This window comes from Arvicanthis niloticus, chromosome 30 (assembly GCF_011762505.2).
Source record: "Arvicanthis niloticus isolate mArvNil1 chromosome 30, mArvNil1.pat.X, whole genome shotgun sequence".
Lineage (NCBI taxonomy): Eukaryota > Metazoa > Chordata > Mammalia > Rodentia > Muridae > Arvicanthis > Arvicanthis niloticus.
Genome location: NC_133438.1, coordinates 9,669,326 through 9,688,423, shown reverse-complemented (window position 1 = coordinate 9,688,423; position 19,098 = coordinate 9,669,326). Strand labels below are relative to the sequence as shown.

General features: G+C 39.3%; 1 pseudogene across 1 annotated transcript; it reads left to right on the top strand.

The window, feature by feature from the left end:
- The first annotated feature begins 2,196 nt into the window (after positions 1-2,196).
- On the top strand, positions 2,197-12,006 carry LOC143440604 (uncharacterized; annotated as a pseudogene). Its single transcript, XR_013108178.1, has 3 exons — positions 2,197-2,347; positions 8,833-9,014; positions 9,894-12,006. The product of XR_013108178.1 is annotated as an uncharacterized LOC143440604 (transcript).
- Positions 12,007-19,098: the final 7,092 nt, after the last annotated feature.

The window sequence follows — 19,098 nt, the reverse complement described above, 5'->3', positions numbered from 1 at the left end:
TTCTTTTTCACTTCTTTTACTCAAGTTTTCATTGTATAGACTTTTCTTTTCTTTTTTTTGGGGGGGGGAGGATTTTTTTTTGTTCATTTGTTTGTTTGTTTTTGGGTTTTTTGAGACAGGGTTTCTCTGTATAGCCCTGGCTGTCCTGGAACTCACTCTGTAGACCAGGCTGGCCTCGAACTCAGAAATACGCCTGCCTCTGCCTCCCAAGTGCTGGGATTAAAGGCGTGCGCCACCACTGCCCGGCAAGACTTTTCATCTGCTTAGTAAATTCACTCAAGAAGTTTATATTTTGTTTTTTTATCTATCTATAATTTATCAATGTATCTATATCTCTGTTTTAATTTTTATTTTCTATTTAGATTTTTAATTTATATTTGCATATTTTATGTATATGAGTGGTTTGCTTGCATGAATAACTATGTATCTTTGGCATCCTAGAGTTATACTTGTGAAGAATTTATATCCACAGTGTAGGTTTTAGGAATGGAAATTTGGTCTCTTCAAAACAAAAGGTGTTCATAGCCATTGAGCCATCTCACTATCCCCCTAGCAAGTTTAATTATAAATATTACAAATCCATTCTAGTCATTTATTTTTTTAATGTAGATGGTACTAAACCTTGGCATGACAAAGGAATATTCCATTATTATTGTTGCTGCTGCTGCTGCTTGTTTGTTTATTTGTTTTACAAGATAGAATTTTTTCTGTATATCCTGAAAGTCATTCTGTAAACCACACTACAGAAATCCACCTGTCTCTGCCAAGAGAACTGGCAATAAAGGCATACACAACCACCACCTGGATCATTTAATATTGTTCTCAGCTTTTTTCTTTTACTATTGTTGTATGTTTGCATGTATACCTAATGTTAAAAAATAAAACATATTTTAAAACTATGTTTTCAGGAAATGACCATTTGGTTTTGAATAACTATATGGTAGACTATTCTCTGAAGAAAACTTTCTCCAGCTCTCAGAATTCCTTAGTGTTAGACAAAGGTTGAGGCCAGTGAGCTTTCTTCCTTCCAGGTTAGCTCCTCTGGGGGTGCTAGGGACTTTCCAGGACCAGCTCCCTCTCTAAACAACAATATCTGTGCCTAACTACAGAAAGAACAAGTGGACTGGATTGGCTGGACAAAACCACTTACATTCTATGCCAGTTGACAATGATGGAACGCTTGGGAAAGTCTCTAATTCCGAATCCTGATTGGTAAAAGCTTCACTGTAACTTGGCCCGTGTGCATGTGGTTTTTGTGCTCATAAACCCTGCATCAGCCCCTGCTTGAGACTGCCAGAGGAAACAAGGCTCCAGAGTTCTTGTCTGGAGGTATTGATTGATCCACAACTCATCATTCGTGGTGTTAGAAATAAAACATTTTGCGGTTTCAAAGGCCCACTCGTGCGTGAGTTCTCCTCCCTTCCTCTTGGCACACAAAGGACCCGATGTAACATTTGGGGCCCCACATAGCTGCCTTATTGAGGAACAGGATCCAGACCATCCCATAAGCTGAGTCAGGGAGTCCTCCAGAGGCCAGTATGGTTTTGGCACCAAGGGTTACAGTTCAATAAAGGCACCACTCCTTGAGTCTTGGGAAGAGGAGGGTCACCTCTCTTATGCTAGGAGGTTCCTAGCCAGAAACAAGGCATCCCAAATGAAGCGGGATAGTACCCTTGACTATAGGACTGTGTCTTTTCTTTGTCTGACCTCTCATCTTGTCCATCTGCATATTTGTGTGCCTTATTGTGTTCTGGTCCCTCCGTCCCCTACAGCTGCTTCTCTGCATTCTCATAATTGCCGGCCTTTCCCTGCTTGCTTCCTTTCCCCTAGAAATGGGAATCCCCAGTCCAACTTGGTGATCACACGCCTCCCTCTCAACAGCATTTCAAAGTTTCCAAAGTCCACATGTCCCTGTAAAGGTTCCACTTGAGTCCAGGGAAACCACACTTTCTGTTTCTGGAATGGCCCACCTTTGGTACTGTATGGCCACCAGAGGGCACTCTTAGCATGTCACTTAGACCAAACCTAGCCACCCAGACCAAATAAATTCCCTACAATCTGGCATGGGAAAGCCTCCTTGAGAAATCTCCCCCTTTTGATTGGTTGTCCTCACCAGGCAGTTCTGTCCTTGTCTGCCCGTTTGTATCTGTGATTTCGTTTAATTTGATTGTAATTCTATGTTTCATATTCGGGGAAATGGGCAAAGTTCACCTGTCAGCCGTTTTCCCCTTGACCCATTTTCAGGATTTTTGTGATTTCTACAGTGGCCAAATCGGGACAACAAAAACTTACAAACGGGCACTGCTCTTGGAGCTTTGCTCCTACAGCTTTGAACCTAGCTCTGCTGGTATAGCTGCTCAAGCTGATAGCAAAACCAGGACAGCCAGGTCGAATAAGCTGCTCTTAACAGTGTGACAGCAGCTCCTCAACTCTCTGGTAGGGAAGCCAATGGCCAGTCCAACTAGAAAATCATTGGGCCAGTGAGAAATGGATTCAGCAGATAGCAAGGTAGGAGTACCTTGCACTTACACCTGAGGAAATAATGTTTTGCCTGTATAAATATATACATTCATGTGGCCACTACGTGTTTGGTTTTTGACTAGACTTAAATGTATGACTTTACTGTTTGTTTGTTTGTTTGTTTGTTTTAATATGTCCTGGTTCCAGATTATTGGCTTGTAAATTACTAGGTATGGTTTAAAAATCTGTAATCAAAAGTCAACTTAAAACTTGTAACTCAGGCTTGGAGGCACTCTGGGCAACGCAGAATGAACCATCCAAGGAAAACGATCTGCAAAGATGCTTTTAAATTGGAATAAAATTTGTATATAATTCCTGTCTTAAAGGCCAGGTCTATAAAAGATAAGATTTAAACGGTGCTTGTTTAAGGAGATATTAAACTGCACCTTTATGCATTCGTACAGACACAAAATTGTTCACTGTTCGAACTTGGTTTCGCTTCCTAAAACTATAGTTGTGCTCTGTGTGGTCACGCTTTTAAAACATGCTTTATTTTTATATTACAAAAATACACAATTGAGAGATTTTAATCTTACTTAAAGTTTTGGAGTTTTACAGAAAATTAAAAACTGGATATCTTAAAAAACAGTTTTTTAAAATGTTTAAGTTTAAAATGTTTAAGGCTATGGAACATTTAAGAGTTTGTCAGATCTTTTATTATAAAGTCTTTATTTATAATGATCTGATGAATAGATAAATATAAGACCAAAAATTATAGCCACAGCTAAACACCAGAGAGTGAAAAAAAAAATTGCTGTCTTACGCTGCAATAAGACAATGACCTTAGGTAGTCTGACAAAGAACTTAGAACAGTTTCTCGAACCTTATTTACAAGGGTAGCCTAGGGTTGCTTGCAAATTGGAGTGATTAGACTCACCACAACATTAAAAATAAATATGTTGAAGTGTTACAACATTTTAAAAAATTGAGAATCACTGGCTTGAAAACATCTATTCAGTCAAACAGACTGATTTAAATATTTATGTCTAGCCTTCTTGTTTCCGGTAGCATTGTTAGGCTGAAGCTACTTTTTGGTTAACTGAGTCATACAGAAAACTGTTGTGATCTATAATGATATACCATGGAAGGATCAAAAAAAAAAAAAAAGGTCCCAATCTCTATGTTTAAAAGTCTTAACTTGATATTGAAGACCTTTAATTCAGAAATTCTCAATTTTATTGTAAACTTTTAAGGATAATTAAGAAATGCAAGTCGCCCTATAAATGATCAAATTCTTTAATATTTTCAGAACTATATTTGTAGTCATGCTAAATACTAAGGTAATTAATCACAAGAATAAACCTTATTTAGCCTTCTGTTTTATAAACAAATAACTAAAAACAGACAAGCATTGTTTAACTCAGATATGCTTGGTAGATACTAGCTCTCCTACCTGTCAGAGATCTGCTAAATATGGCATCTAAGATGTTTAAACTTACTATGATAGACAGAGACTCTCAAATCCTGATAATGAACCTCAAGGTCTCCAACAAAATGATAGACACAGAAATAAATGACTCTCCCTGGATTGTGATAACACTAACCACTGGGCAAGACCATCCCAATGCCTTGTTCACTGCTAGGGCCTAGACTGAACTGTGGACAAGCAGGGCTCTGGACAGTTGAGTGCCCCACTTTGCCCAGAGAATATGAGGTCACTCCCTCCCGTGTTTCTCCTCCATAGAAATCTAGACCCCTGCCTCATCAACGTGGAGACCTCAAGAGCCTGTGATGACTATCTAGGTAATGGACTATAAACTAGGCTCTGTCATTTTAATTGACATATATGTAATTTAGATTATAATTCATCCTTCTCAGATCTCTGGTCACATAGATGGTGGTCTTTCCATTGCTGTGAAGAGACATTTAATAAGTGGTTGTGTGGTCAAATTATACATACATTCAATAATGAACTAACAACTTAGCAAAATAAGAACTTTTGTTTCCTCTTTTATTTATTAATTTATTTATTAATCATTTTATTTGTTTAGATTTCAAATGTTATCCCCCTTCCCAATCTCCCCTCCATGAACCCCCCGCCCCATCGTCTTCCCCTTTGACTCTAAGAGGGTGCTCCCTCACCCACACACCATCCCACTCCTGCCTTACCACTCTAGCATCCCCCTTCTCTGGAGCATCAAGCCTCCAGAGGATCAAGTGCCTCCTCTCCCACTGATGTCAAATAAGGCAGTCCTCTGCTACATATGTAGAGGGAGCAGTGGATTGGCCCATTTATACTCATTGTTTGGTAGTTTAGTCCCTGGGAGCACTGAGGGGTCTGCTTAGTTGATATAAATGTTCTTCCTATGGGATAGCAATCCCCTTCAGCTCCTTCAGTCCTTCCCCTAACTCTTCCATTGGTGTCTCCAGGCTCAATCCAATGGTTGGCTGTGAGTGTTTGTATCTGTCTTAGTCAGATGCCAACAGAGCCTCTCAGAAGACAGCTATATCAGGCTCCTGTGTGCAAGCACTTCTTGGCATCAGCAGTAGTGTAAGGGTTTGGTGTCTGGTGGATCACACAGTGGTGCTGTCTCTGGATGGCCTTTCCTTCAGCCTCTAATCCATTTTTGCCCATGCATTTCCTTTAGACAGGAACAGTTATGCATTAAAAATATTTCGATAGGTAGGTGGCGCCTTCCCTCCACTCGGAACCATGTCTATCTACTGGAGACTCTCTTCCAATTCTATCTTCCTGTGGTTGAGCATTTCCCTAATGTCATCCCCATTCGGTCCTGAGAACCCTTCTCATCCATGGAGTCTGGGACTCTTAGTGGTTCCTCAAGTTCTCCAATCCTCACTTCTATTTATTTCTATTCATTCTCCTGGCCCTCTAGACTTCTCTCCTGTCTCTTCCCATACACGGTCCTGCCCCTCCCCCAATTTTCTCCTCCTCTCTTACCCAACTCAAGTCCCTCCCTCACTCTGCCACAGTGATTATTTTATTCCCCCTTCTAAGTTGTTTTGAAGCATCCACACTTTGGACTTTCTTCTTGTTAAGCTTCATCTGGTCTGTGAGTTCTATCGTGAGAATTCTGAGCTTTTTGGCTAATATCGACTTATCAATGACTGCATACCATGTATGTCCTTTTGGTTCTGGGTAGCCTCATTCAGGATGATATTTTTCTACTTCTATCCATTTGCCTACAAACTTCATGAAGTCATCATTTTTAATAGCTGAGTAGTACTTCATTGTGTAAATGTACCACATTTTCTGTATCCATTCTGTTGAGGGACATATGGGTTGTTTCCAGCTTCTGATTATTATAAATAAAGCTAGAATGAACATAGAGGAGCATGTACAATTGTTATATATTGGAGCATCTTTTGGGTATATGCCCAGGAGTGGTATAACTAGGTCTTCAGGTACCGCTATTTCCAATTTTCTGAAGAACCACCAGATTGATTTCCAGAGCAGTTGTACCAGCTTGCAATCCCACCAGCAATGGAGGAGTGTTCCTCTTTCTCTGAACTCTTGTCAACATGTGCTGTCACCTGAATTCTTGATCTTAGCTATTCTGGTTGGTGTAAGGTGAAATCTCAGGGTTGTTTTGATTTGCTTTTTCCTGATGACTAAGGATGTTGAACATTTCTTTAGGTGCTTCTCAGCCATTTGAGATTCCTCAGATAAAAAAATTTAACTCTGTACCCCATTTTTAATAGGGTAATTCGGTTCTCTTGAGTCTAAATTCTTGAGTTCTTTATGTATTGAATATTAGCCCTCTATCAGATGTAAGGTTGGTAAAGATCTTTTCCCAATCTGTAGGTTGCCATTTTGTCCTATTGACAGTGTCCTTTGCCTTACAGAAGCTTTGCAGTTCTGTGAGGTCCCATTTGTCAATTGTTGATCTTAAAGCCTGAGCCATAGTTCAGGAAAATTTTCCCTGTGTTCAAGGCTCTTTTCCACTTTTTTTTTTTATTAGATTCAGCATATCTGGTTTTGTGCAGATCCTTGATCCATTTGTACTTGAACTTGGTACAAGGAGCTAAAATGGATTGATTTGTATTCTTCTACAAGCAGACAAGTTGAATGAGCAGCATTTTTTGGTAATGCTGTCTTTTTCCCACTGGATGGTTTTGGCTTCTTTCTGAAAGATCAAGTGACCATAGTGTGTGTGTTTGTGTGTGTGTGTATTTCTGGATCTTCAATTCTCTTTCCTTGATCTGTCTGTCTCTGTAACAGTGCCATGTGGTTTTTATTACTATTTCTCTGTAGTACAGCTTGAGGTCAGACTGAAAGACAAACTCAAAGAAGAGAAACAGTGGAAAATGCCTGATTCTCCAGGAAATAAGTCCCAGGTCAGTGGTCATGTCCACTATTTATCTGGAAATGTTATTTTTAAGACAATTAAAGCATTTAATTTTCTGCCTCTGAAAATTCTTTCACTTAATTATATATTTTTTAAAAAGTGCAAACAAACAAGAAAAAATTCACATACTGAAACACCCTAGAGACTAAACAACTCAATGCACTTTCTACCGTTACAATAGTCATTGGGAACAGAAGCTCTGAAGCCTTAGATGTAATTTGATGTTTTCACTATTAAATATATCTTTATAAACTGTTCCACAACTGTCAAAGGGTTTTACTGCTGTGAACAGACAGCAAAGGTTTAGTCCATTATCATCAAGGCTGGAGCATGGCAGTATCTGGGCAGGCATGGTCCAGGCAGAAGTGAGAGTTCCACATCTTCACCTGAAGGCTGCTAGCAGATTACTGGCTCCCAGGCAGCTTCAAGGGTCTTAAAGCCCACACCCACAGTGACACACCTACTCCAACAGAGACGCACATTCTAATAGTGACACTCTCTGGGCCAAGCATATACAAACCATGACAATTAACACCCCCCAAAAAATTGTAACAAAATTAGAGCTAAAAAATTAATTAGCAATTATGAAAATATCCTTTTTATAAATGGAGTTCATTACCTGCATTCAGATCTAATTCAACCCCTGATTTTTAACCTTTCTTGTTCTCTTTTCTCCATGCTCTACTGTGCCCACATGTACTCCATTTCCATTTACATGTATTATTGGCTGGATTCTGCATATGAGCAGGAAATGTGGTTTCTTCTTTCTGACAACCTATGGTCTCACTCACTATTACACATTCTAATTCCATCCATTTTTCTGCAAATTTTTATGACATTTTTTTCCTCAGCTGAATAGTGTTGCATTTTATATGTATGCCATTTTCATTTATACACTCATGGGTTACTACACAATTAGGTTGATTCCAATACTTTGCTCTGATAAATAAAGAAGCAAAAAACATGGGGCATGAATATGTCTCGAATAAAGTGTGGTGTTCCCTGAAAATATGGCCAGAAATCAAGGAACTGGGTCATATGTTAGTCCTATCTTCAATTTTGTAATAATTTCCAAGTTGATTTCTACAATGTCTGTAATAATTTGCAGCATATACAAACATACACACATACACACTCACACACACACACACACACACAAACTGTGAATAAAGGCTTTTTTCTTTATCTCCACATCTTCCCTAGTATTTGTTGTTAGACTAGTTGATGACAGCCCTTCTCCTTGGGATGAGGCACTATCTCAAAGTAGTTTGAATTTCCATCTCTGATGGCATTTTAGGGATCGTGACCATGACCACTTTTTGCAATATGTATTGGCCATTTGTGTCTCTGTGCTTCAGTTTGTTCAGGTTTTTTATTCATTTGCTAAAGGGTAGTTTTATTTCCTTGGTATTTAATGTCTATAATTCTTGGTAAATTCTAGATATGAGCTCCTATCTAGAGTGTTGCTAGTACAGATTTTCTCCCATTCTGTGAGTGTCTGTGTGCCCTGCTGATTGTTTCCATTGATGGACAGAACGTTTATATTCATGTTGTTCCATCTGTTGATATTTGGGATTGGTTCATGTGCTGTTGGTGTTCTTTCTACTCAGTCAGTTCTCACCCATCCATATCCTGAAGGGTATTCACTACATTCTCTAAATTTTTATGTATTTGATTGTTAATAAAGTATTTGATCTATATTAACCTTATATACAGGTACAGAACTTAAAACCAGATTTGCTCATGATGAATTTTCCTTCTGAGCCATGTGCACTGTGATCCTGTGTGAAGGATACAAACAAAGCATGCATACAAGATAGATAACTGTATCCAGACATTTAATCTATGTCCTGTTTCATGGACATGCTTGTGAGACTATTGTTTCATCTTATTTTCACAGAGTTAGAACATTATTAGTGAGTGTAACTATGTTGGAAATCAACTTTTTGAATTATTGTCGCTGCTCATCTAAATCCCTAATTTTCTCACATCTCCTTGTTTCCAGAAAAACACTGTCCCTGGAATCACATGGCAAAACTGTACCTTTTTCTGTTTAAGGGTCTGTTGACATTTGGGGATGCGGCTGTGGACTTCTCCCAGGAGGAATGGGAATGCCTGGACTCTGCTCAGAAGGCTTTGTACATGGATGTGATGTTGGAGAATTATATAACAACCTAGTCTCTGTGGGTAAGAACATTTGGTTGTAGAATTGCTAACCCATTCCTGTATGTGCTGACTGCATGTGTTGTAAACTCTGTTAAGCTGTCTTAGAAACAATAGAAGATTAAAGAAAGTTTGGTTGTAGAAAAGGATTTTCATCATACTTGGCTTTTTTTCTTTCCATTTTTCATTTAGGTGTCATGCACCCCTCATTTAGGTTCAAAGATGCATTCAGAAATTCGGTAGCTTGTAATGATACCACGCATATAATTTTATTTCATTTTTTTTCTTTTATTGAAATTAGTTCTTTTATTATACAATGTATCCTGACTATACTTCTCCCTTTCTTTACCCTTCTCAGTTCCTATTTAAACAATTCTAGTCTCAAGAGATCTAGAGCCTTGTATATCTGGCAGAATACTTACTTTCAATTCATTCCTTCTGAAAGCCTAATGTGGTTTGGTTTCTTCTTTTGTTTCATTTGTTTTTTGGGAAAAAAAAAGTTATACTCTTTCCTGCTTTGAGGTAAGCTTTCATCTTCTGTTTTCTGAACAATACTCTTTATTCTCATTACTAAGTACAAATGTTGTGAACATGATATTGGATTAGAACCTTCATTGTCTTTATCTGAGAAAAATATTTAAACATAGAGACATATTTTCCATATATAATCAGTTAGTGACTTCCATCCCAAAGCTAGTTACTAATTCCTCAATTATATGCTTCATTTTCCTTGAAGGATGGCAATGGTTTTGTGAGAATACATTTAATTATAGTTAAAGGGTAGTCTAGTGTGAGTTTTATTCTAAATAATAGCTGTTTGACTTATCTTAAGAGGAATCATAGTCAGACAGTGATTTATTAAATGGGATAAACACAATTAATCTGAATTGTATTCATTTTCAGAGAACTACTGCATACTTGATTTTGTCCATAAACATGTAAAGGCTGAAAGTGAATCTTGTCGATGTAATGTTCTTGGTGAGATGCTTCATGAACCCTCCAACTGTGCATGTTATAAAACAAGTAAAACTACAGAAAACTCTAATAACTACAGATGCTGCAATGACAAAGATGCCTCTAACGCATCAAACCCAGGTAGACATATAAACATGAACACTAGAGAAGAACCTTGCAAATTTGAAGACTGTGAGAAGTCTTTAAATTTGTTGTCCAACCTTATTCAAGATCAGAGACTCTACACTGCAAAGAAAAAACACAAACAAGAATATGATGACATTTTTGGCTCGCCATACAGTCTTTTGAAACAAACAATCTACATTGTAGAGAAACCAAGACAGTGTGGGGAATGTGGGAAATGTTTCAGAGGTGCCTCAAGCCTCACTGTACACAAGAAAATCCATACTGGAAAGAAAAACTACAAGTGCAATCTTTGTGACAAATCTTTTAACCAGCACATACATCTTAAAATACATCAAAGACTTCATACTGGAGAGAAACCTTACAGATGTATGGAATGTGGCAAATCCTTTACTGTGAAGTCAACTCTCACAAAACATCAGCGAATTCATACTGGACAGAAACCCTACAAGTGCAACACTTGTGAAAAATCCTTTACCCAGTGTTCAAGTCTTAAAACACATCAAAGACTTCATACTGGGGAGAAACCTTACAAATGCAAAGAATGTGGAAAGTTATTTCCCCAGCTATGAGCCCTTAAAAGCCATCAGAAAATGCATACTGACAAAAGACATTCTGGAGAAAAGCTTTACAAATGCAACGAATGTGACAGAACCTGTAAACACTATTCATCATTTACAAGGCACCAGAAAATTCATTCTCTAGAGAAGTTACATAAATGCAACGAATGTGGTAAGTCCTTTCTTGAATTATCACATCTTAAAACACATTCCAGAATCCATACTGGTGAGAAACAAATGTAAGGTATGTAACAAATGTGAGGTATGTAGCAAATCCTTTACAAAAAACTCAACTCTTAGAACACATCAAAAAATTCATACTGGAGAGAAACCTTACAAATGTATAGAATGTGACAAAGCCTTACCCAGGATTCACATCTTAGAAGACATCACAGAGTTCATACTGGAGAGAAACCATATGAATGTAACGAATGTGATAAATCTTTTTCTAAGTGCTCAACTCTTAGAGAACATCAAAAATTCATTCTGGAGAGAAAAGTTACAAATGCAAAGACTGTGACAAATTCTTTATCCAGTATTCAAATCTGAGAAAACATCAGAGAGTTCATTATGAAGTAAGACAACACTTCTGTAAGGAGTGTGACAAATCCTTTACTAGGAGCTCATATCTTAGAATACATCAGAAAATTCATACTGGAGAGAAACCTTACAAATGCAAAGACTGTGGCAAATGCTTTATTCAGCTTTCAAATCTTAGAACACATTACAGAGTACATACTAAAGCGAGTACCTTGCATATGGAAGGAATGGAAGGAATGTGATAAATCTTTTACTAAGTAAGCAACTCAAGCACATCAGAAAATTCATAATCGAGAGAAAAATACTGTTATAAATAATGTGACATAGCATTTGTTAGTATTCTGTCTAAACTCCACCTCCCCAGTTGCCTGGCAATAGCCAGGTATGCTCCTCCCCACAGTTACCTGGCAACTGCCAGGTAGGCCGATCCACTATAAAAGGGGCTGCTTGCCCCCTCCTCTTACTCTCTTATTATCTTACTCTCTTACTCTCTCTCTTACCCTCTTGCCTCTCTGTCCCCTCCCCCACCTTCCTCTCTCTCCATGTGGTCATGGCCGGCCTCTACTTCTCTTCTCTCTTATCTCTTCCACCTTCCTCTCCCCACCTTTGCCCTATCCCCTGAATAAACCTCCTCCCCCTTGGAACCGCCTGGTCTGGAGTGGTCTGTTCTGAACTGCGTCGGACTTTTTCTTAAAAGAACTAATAGCATTTATCTGATATTCTTTGCTTACTAATCACATTATACATAATGTAAACCTAAAGATAAGAAAATTGTGAAAGCCTTAAAAGATGGTCTAAATATTTGAAGAGTATCATAGAGTCTGTATTAAAATAAATTTCTTCAAATGTAACTGTGTAAAAAGCTTTATTTATTTATTGTTTTAGTGTATATGGGTAATTTGACTGTATATATGTGTATACACTACATGTATGCCTACAGCCTGTGGAAGCCAAAAGAGGGCATCGGATTCCCTAAAGCTGTAGTTTTTAGGGAGTTGTGAGCTGCTGTGGATGTGTTGGGAGTTGAACCACAGTTCTCTGGAAGAGCAACCAGTGCTCTTAACCACTAAGCCATTCCTCTAGCCCCTGGCTAAACATCTTGTTCGATATCCTAAAATTCATAATGATGCCAGGCACTATGGCACTCACCTTTAATCCTAGCACTCAAGACATGGAGACAGAAAGATTTCTCTGAGTTCAAGGCCAGCCTGATTTACAAACTGAGTTCCTCCAACAGGCAGGACTACATAAACAAACAAACAAAAAAGATCATAATAAAGACGAGGGATTCTTTTGTGCTATGTGTGGAAACTTCATCTATCAATAAAAGACTGTTAGTCTATGAGCTTAGGCAGGAAATGGGGAAGTGGAAGTTCTGGTATAGAGAGTAGATTTCTGGGATAGAGTGTAAGGCAAAGGAAAAAATCTATTCCAAACACTGATGGAGATGGTTGAATGAACCTGAGGAGAGGTACTAACCCCAAGGCAGCACATAGAAGAAATGGGTTATTAAGTTATGAAGTTTTGGAACAAACCCACATTTATGGCCTAGGCAATTATTCATAATTATTTCAATCTCACAGTTGGTATTTTTGTAAACATTGGTGTGGGTAGAAAACTCATGGTTACGGATGGCATCCACTGTCAGGAATAAAATCCTAACTTAGAAAGAATCAGGCTTAGAGCCTGAAACATTCCGGGTGCAAGCATGGACAAGCATTCCCCAGAAACAGCACATTCCTAGGTAGGTACAAGGATCTGAAGCCAAAAGCATTTCACAGGCATATCTCCTTTAAGAGAAATGGTCACCTTGCAGTAAAGCCAGCAGAGTTTAGTTAAGCAGAGAATGCTCCTCACACTCTCAGGGACCAGAGCCTGAGGGCACAGTAGCTTCAACTTTTCCCAAGCATAGCAGGGTTTGAGAGTACTCAGAAGGCCTGCTAGAGAGACCTAGATGCTGAATTGGGGTCCAGCTGTGAAAAGCCTAAGACCACACAGAGAAAGGGACAAACTAGAGCCAAGAACCAACAGTCTTCACAACCTGCTAGCTGAGCCACAAAGAGAAGCCAGCTTCATATTCTGTTTGTAAAATGGAGAAAAATGCAATGACACAATGTGTCTGGATCCCATATGATTTTGTTTCGCTTATCAGCATACAAGTAATTGTTCTTCAGTAATGATTACAATTTTATGTATCTTTTTAAAGAAAGGTTTAAAAGAGACTCAGATAAGAAGAGGACTGAAATATGGAATGCTAGATTTGAGACCATAGGACAGATGTTAAATGATTGTTTAAATCAGATTAAAGAACCTTCAAAAAAAATCAAAACTGGATCAGAGCAACAAAAGTGATGGTTCCAGATGAGAAAGAGCCAGAAAGGCTTGAGAAATCACAATGGCAACCCATACAATATATTAAGAGTACAGATTATGTTTGGCCCTACCCTAGAGCAATCTCATACAATAGATTATATGTTTTATTTTATAGTATGGAGGATTAAGATATGTACAAGTGTTGATATATACTATTGATACAACTTCAAAATCTCAATGGGTTTCTGTCTTGAGGTCTGAAAAGGCTGATCCTAAGATTGGACATTTATTAGCGATGGTAGCTATAAGTAACCTTTCTTGAACACACAAAAAACCAATAATTTGAATGTTACGATACACATTTTTTTTATTTATGCATGTGTTAGGTAATGGGCATCTATGGTGATTCCATTTCCTCAGTGCTGTCAACAAAGCAGCAATGAACATGATGAGCAAGTGTTCAGTGACGAGATGGAAAGATTTTGAAGTTAATAGCATGTCCAGGAGCACTTATTGTATGTCAGCTTTCTCTGAGATACCTTGGATAAATCTCGTTAAAACACAGGATATTAAAGAGTGATAAAGAGATGAAATGAGGCAGTGGTTCTCAACCTTCCTCATGATAAGACACTTTAATAAATTTCCTCTAGTTCTGGCAATCCCTAAACATAAAATTGTATTGTTGTTACTCCATAACAACATGTAGTTTAGCTGGTATTATGAATCATAATATAGTATCTGATATACAGAGTATCAGATATATTACCCCCAAAGGAATCATGACACAGGTTTGAGTGCCATTTCTATAATGAAGGTGGTACATTCAATTCTGAAGAGAATTTTCCAAAATTCATAAATAAACAACTTAATAGTTTTAGGAAGTCCCTGAAACTGGCAAAGTTTACTAGTGTAGGACCGTGAAAAGACAGCATGGTTTCTTGTTGAGCACTGGCTAGAGATGGGCAGAAACCCAGCAGGTTGGACACCTCACAGGTTTCCCTGCAAGGGACGGCATGCATTTCACCACACTCCCAGACTCCAGGCTCCTGACATGAGGCCAAAGATCTCCATTGATCCATTCCTTTTAGGCATGTAGGGCAGCTGTCTACAGCCCCTCTTAAAGAGAGCTTTGTGGCCATTGGTCACAGGTAGAAGGTGTGACTACAGGCCTCAAAGCCTCAGGACATCTCCATATTCATGAGGTACCCAAAGGCCAGAGGGTGTAGCCAACTAAGCATTCCTTCCCAGACTCTTCCCACAAAAGGTATCTAACCTCAGGCCCACCCTGAGAATACAGGGTACAGCTTCATCCATTTTCCAACATGACAAGAAAGATCTTAAGACCATATCTTAAAACCTGGACTACCTTTCGTCTTTGGGGCCTGCCGTGGGGAAATGTGGAAAAGGCCTTCAACTACCAAGCCACTGCTTAATCTCCCTTCGATGACCTCTCTGTATTCCAACAACAGAAACCCAGCCAAACAAGTTACTGTGACCAAGAGCCCCCTCCCCACAGGGCGCCACTGGAGCTCATTTTCTCCCTCTCGACCCCTTAGGCTGCAGGTTATCCAGCCCATATGTCCCCCACCTCTTCTTGGTTCTCAGGAGCCTCTCAGTGGCGCCTGAGAGCCCAAGGGCTTGAGACCAGTCAGTCTTCAACTGCCTCCTGGAGTGGGGATGGCCAACCCAAGAGCTCCAGACCACGAGGGGACTCAGACTGTTCTCCCCACGCCTGGAGCGAAGTCACTCGGCTTCGGTGTGGAGTAACACGGTCTAATTCCTGTGCTTCTGCCCTCTGAACCACCGCACCATCCCCTTGGGGCGGCAGACATGTGAGACCCACAACTCAGCCCAACAAAACCCAAACCCGCTCAGGCAACAGCCTGACATACTACTTCCCTCCTCCCTCAAGCATATATAATTGATAAAGACTGCTAACACTATCAGACAAGATTAACTTCACAGAAGATATTTAGACCAACTATTAAGCAGACACAAGACAAGACAAGACAAGCTTTCTGGAGAAGGAAGCCAAATGGCTTGGAAGACACACTTCTAACATCAGGTGAGCTACCTGCAAGTTGTGGAGTGATCCCTTAGGCAGAAACATTAGCCATCACCCTCCCATTGCTATGCAGTTATTATTGAATCTTTGTGCTTCTATCAATAAGAGCTCAATCACTCTTGCAAACCAACACAATAAAACTCACTCATCCCCTGGGCTTTAGAAACAACTCAGAGGTTAAAGGTATTGTCTGTTGTTCGTAAAGACTCACTTTGAAATTCCAGCAGCCTTACAGGGGCATTCAATCTGTAATCTCAACTCCAAGGCATCTGTTTCTCTCTTTTGTTCACTGCAGGCATCCAAACACACATGGCGCAAAGACATACATGCACAGAAAACATCCCGATAAAAGAAAAACAAACAGAAACCTCATTGGATCACCAAGTTACAATTTGTTGCTTCACAACTTTGGGTTTTTTTTTGGTTCCTTATCTGTGATAAATAGGTGTTTGTCATCTTTTCCATAAATAGTATCATGCATCAGTGCTGAACATGGATCACACAGTAGTTTTCACTTTTTCATAAATTCCTGATTTTAGAATATCTATAGTGATTTCAAATTTTGATTCTCTAGTTCCCACTTCGTCAGCAGTGTATGACCTCCTTTCCCCACATTTATGTCAACATTAGTTATCATTTCTACTCATGATGGTGACCATTCTGCCTATGGTAAGATGGAAGGAAGCTTTCTAAAGTATTGGTTTTTCTTTTCCCAAAAATCTATAGAACCTTTTGTTTGTTTTTGTTTTCATTGGATTTGTTGTTGGTGCTTGTTGGTTTACTTTATTTTTGTTTTGCTTTGGTAAGTTTTCTGTTTTGTTTTGTTTTACTGTTTTAATTTTAAGATTATAACATAATTAGATTTCTCCATTTCTGTTCCTCCTGCCAAACCCTCTCATCTACCCATCTCTGCTCTCTTTCAATTCATGGCCATTTATTTCATTATATGATATTGCATATATGTTGCCCATAGTTCTGTGTGTAGGACTGAGCCATTATGGATGTCTCCCCATCCACGTGGGATGTCCATTGTCTTTCTAAGCTCTCATTTTGACATTCACATCAGTGAACTTTTATGATTGTATCTTCTGGTATTACTAGAAAAAACAATCTCACAGCAAACTCCCTAACATTTTTATCTTCTCTTCAAAAATGTTCCTGGGACCTTAGGTGCAGGAGTATTTTGAAAATTTATCTACTGGGCAAGGCCTCCAAAACTCTGTATTTTGATTAGTTGTGAGTTTTTTTTATTGTGGTCTCTCTATTGTAAACAGAAGTTTCATGATGAGGAATGAAGACTGTACTTATTTCGGGATGCATGGAACAATGTTGAGATTGTTGTCAGGTATTCCACAGGTTTAGTCAAGTGGTTTTAGGTTATCCTCCAAGATTCATGACTTCAACAGCAGTGAGTAGGTAGTGAGGTTCCCAGGACCAGCCATGGTTTTTCCTTTTCTTCAGAATGTCTTAAGACCAGTTAGAGAGCTGTTGGTTGCCACCAAGGTGAGCTTGCCACTTCTGCACCTTTAGAGTTATCCTGCCATGATGCCATGGGGATCTTTGATGTGGTTCAGAGGCATCATACCTGTGTAAAACTGTTGGTTAGCTTCTTTGGTTGGAAGTTTGAATGTGCTTCTGCTATCATAAAAAAAGGACTTTGCTTTATTTTGGGAAAGACTCTCTCTGTATATTGCCACCTGTCTAAACTCACTATGTAGACCAGGATGACCTTGACCTTGAGTTCCCCTTGCTTCTGACTCCTGAGTGCTAGGTTTGAAAGCGTACATTGAAGACCCCCAAATTAGGGAGACCCTTACTCAAGTCAATCGTGGCCACCCAAGAACTCTCACAAGACACCGTACCTGGATGCAAACAGCAGAGGTTTATTAGGGAAATAGGCCGAAGGTCAAACCGCAAGCTCTCTCGCAAGAGCAAGCAAGGTTTGGCACTGAGTGATGGGTATGGGGTCTTTTAAAGAGCAAAACCACAAACCAGGGGAGTGGGGAGGGGGTGAGGGGTTGCCAAGGATACATAACATAAGAATAGTGATACATTCCAAAGAAACCCACCCTAAAAGGTTAATGGCCATGGAAATTACCCAGTACAATCATTTTCTCAAAAATGTGGTCATTTATCAACTATTTATTCTCACTAGCTCCAGCTGTAAAGCCACAGCCCTGTCATTGTGTTTTTACCACCTGAATGACTTTCACTCCTTAAGGCCAGTTCCTGGAACTGGCCTGGCTTGTTTCAGAGAAAAATTTCCATGTCCCTAAAAGAACTTAAAAGGCATCTATATATGTATATATTCTATAAAAATGATTTTTATAATTTTTCATTCTTCAACATGACCTTACCCAGCTATCCATAACTTTTTCTTATCATGTCTTGACAATTACCCAAGGTAACTGTGCAATCTAATTGATAGACATGAATAATGAAGTGGATCTTATTTCTACTATTCAACTTATTTGCAAACAGAACTACAAGTAGCAATGAAACTGAAGCTGTAACAAAAATCCCTCCACCACCACATAAGATGACCCCAGGAGCAGATTGACAGAAATCTAGCAAAACTTCAAAGAAGATCTAACCACAAAGCTACTTAAATACTTCTTGACACAACCAAAGAAGACTTCTTGACAGTATTACCTGATATTAAACCATATAAGATACAACCAAAAAGAAAGTACTGACTGACGTGGTCATTTAAAGTTTGTAATTATTACTTATTTCACACATGTACACGCACACAAACACACAGAACACATACATGCTCTGTGTGCGTTTGTGTATGAAATATTGCCCACCTTCACCTCCTATCTCTGCTATTTTGATCCACAATTGAAACAATTCTCTGTTGTGTTCATATCTATCCATATTGCCTGGGACCCACTAAGATGAACCAGAGCCATTGTGAGATTGTGGGTTCGGAGCTATGTGCTGGAGCCTGGTGTGCTCAGCACAGGATAACAACTGAAGGCAGTCAGTGATTATCCTCCTACAGTGTATCCCGTAGCTGTAAAAGTAATTTTTATTCAAAGTGATTGGTCTCTCTGAGGCTTACTACTTCCATCTACTAACCTAGACCTAGACCTGGATGCTTCCAGCCTCCATACAATCCAATCTAGGCCTAGACTGTTTTCAGCTTCTGTGATTTGCTGCTGAGTAATCTCCCCAATTCTTAGTTTTTTTGTTTTTTTTGTTTTTTGTTTTTTTCTCTGATCTCTTGCTGGCTGGTTCTACTTAGCTGTTCTGGCTCAAGCTCTTCTCCAAGATCACTGATTCAATCTAGCTTCTCTCTGCCCGTCCCAGTCCCCGCCACCCCCACCCCCACCCCCCACCCCACCCCCGGCCGCTGCTACTGATTGCTTCTGCTTGGCTTCATATTAATTTTGGGAATATGTTCTGATCTTCTGGCTCCTCATTCTCTGGCTTGTTCAGTCTCCACCTGTGTGTAGCTTGTTCTCGCTTCAACCTGTCTCTAAAATTCTCCTAGTAAAGACTGCCTCCTTCTTCTCTCACTGTCCCT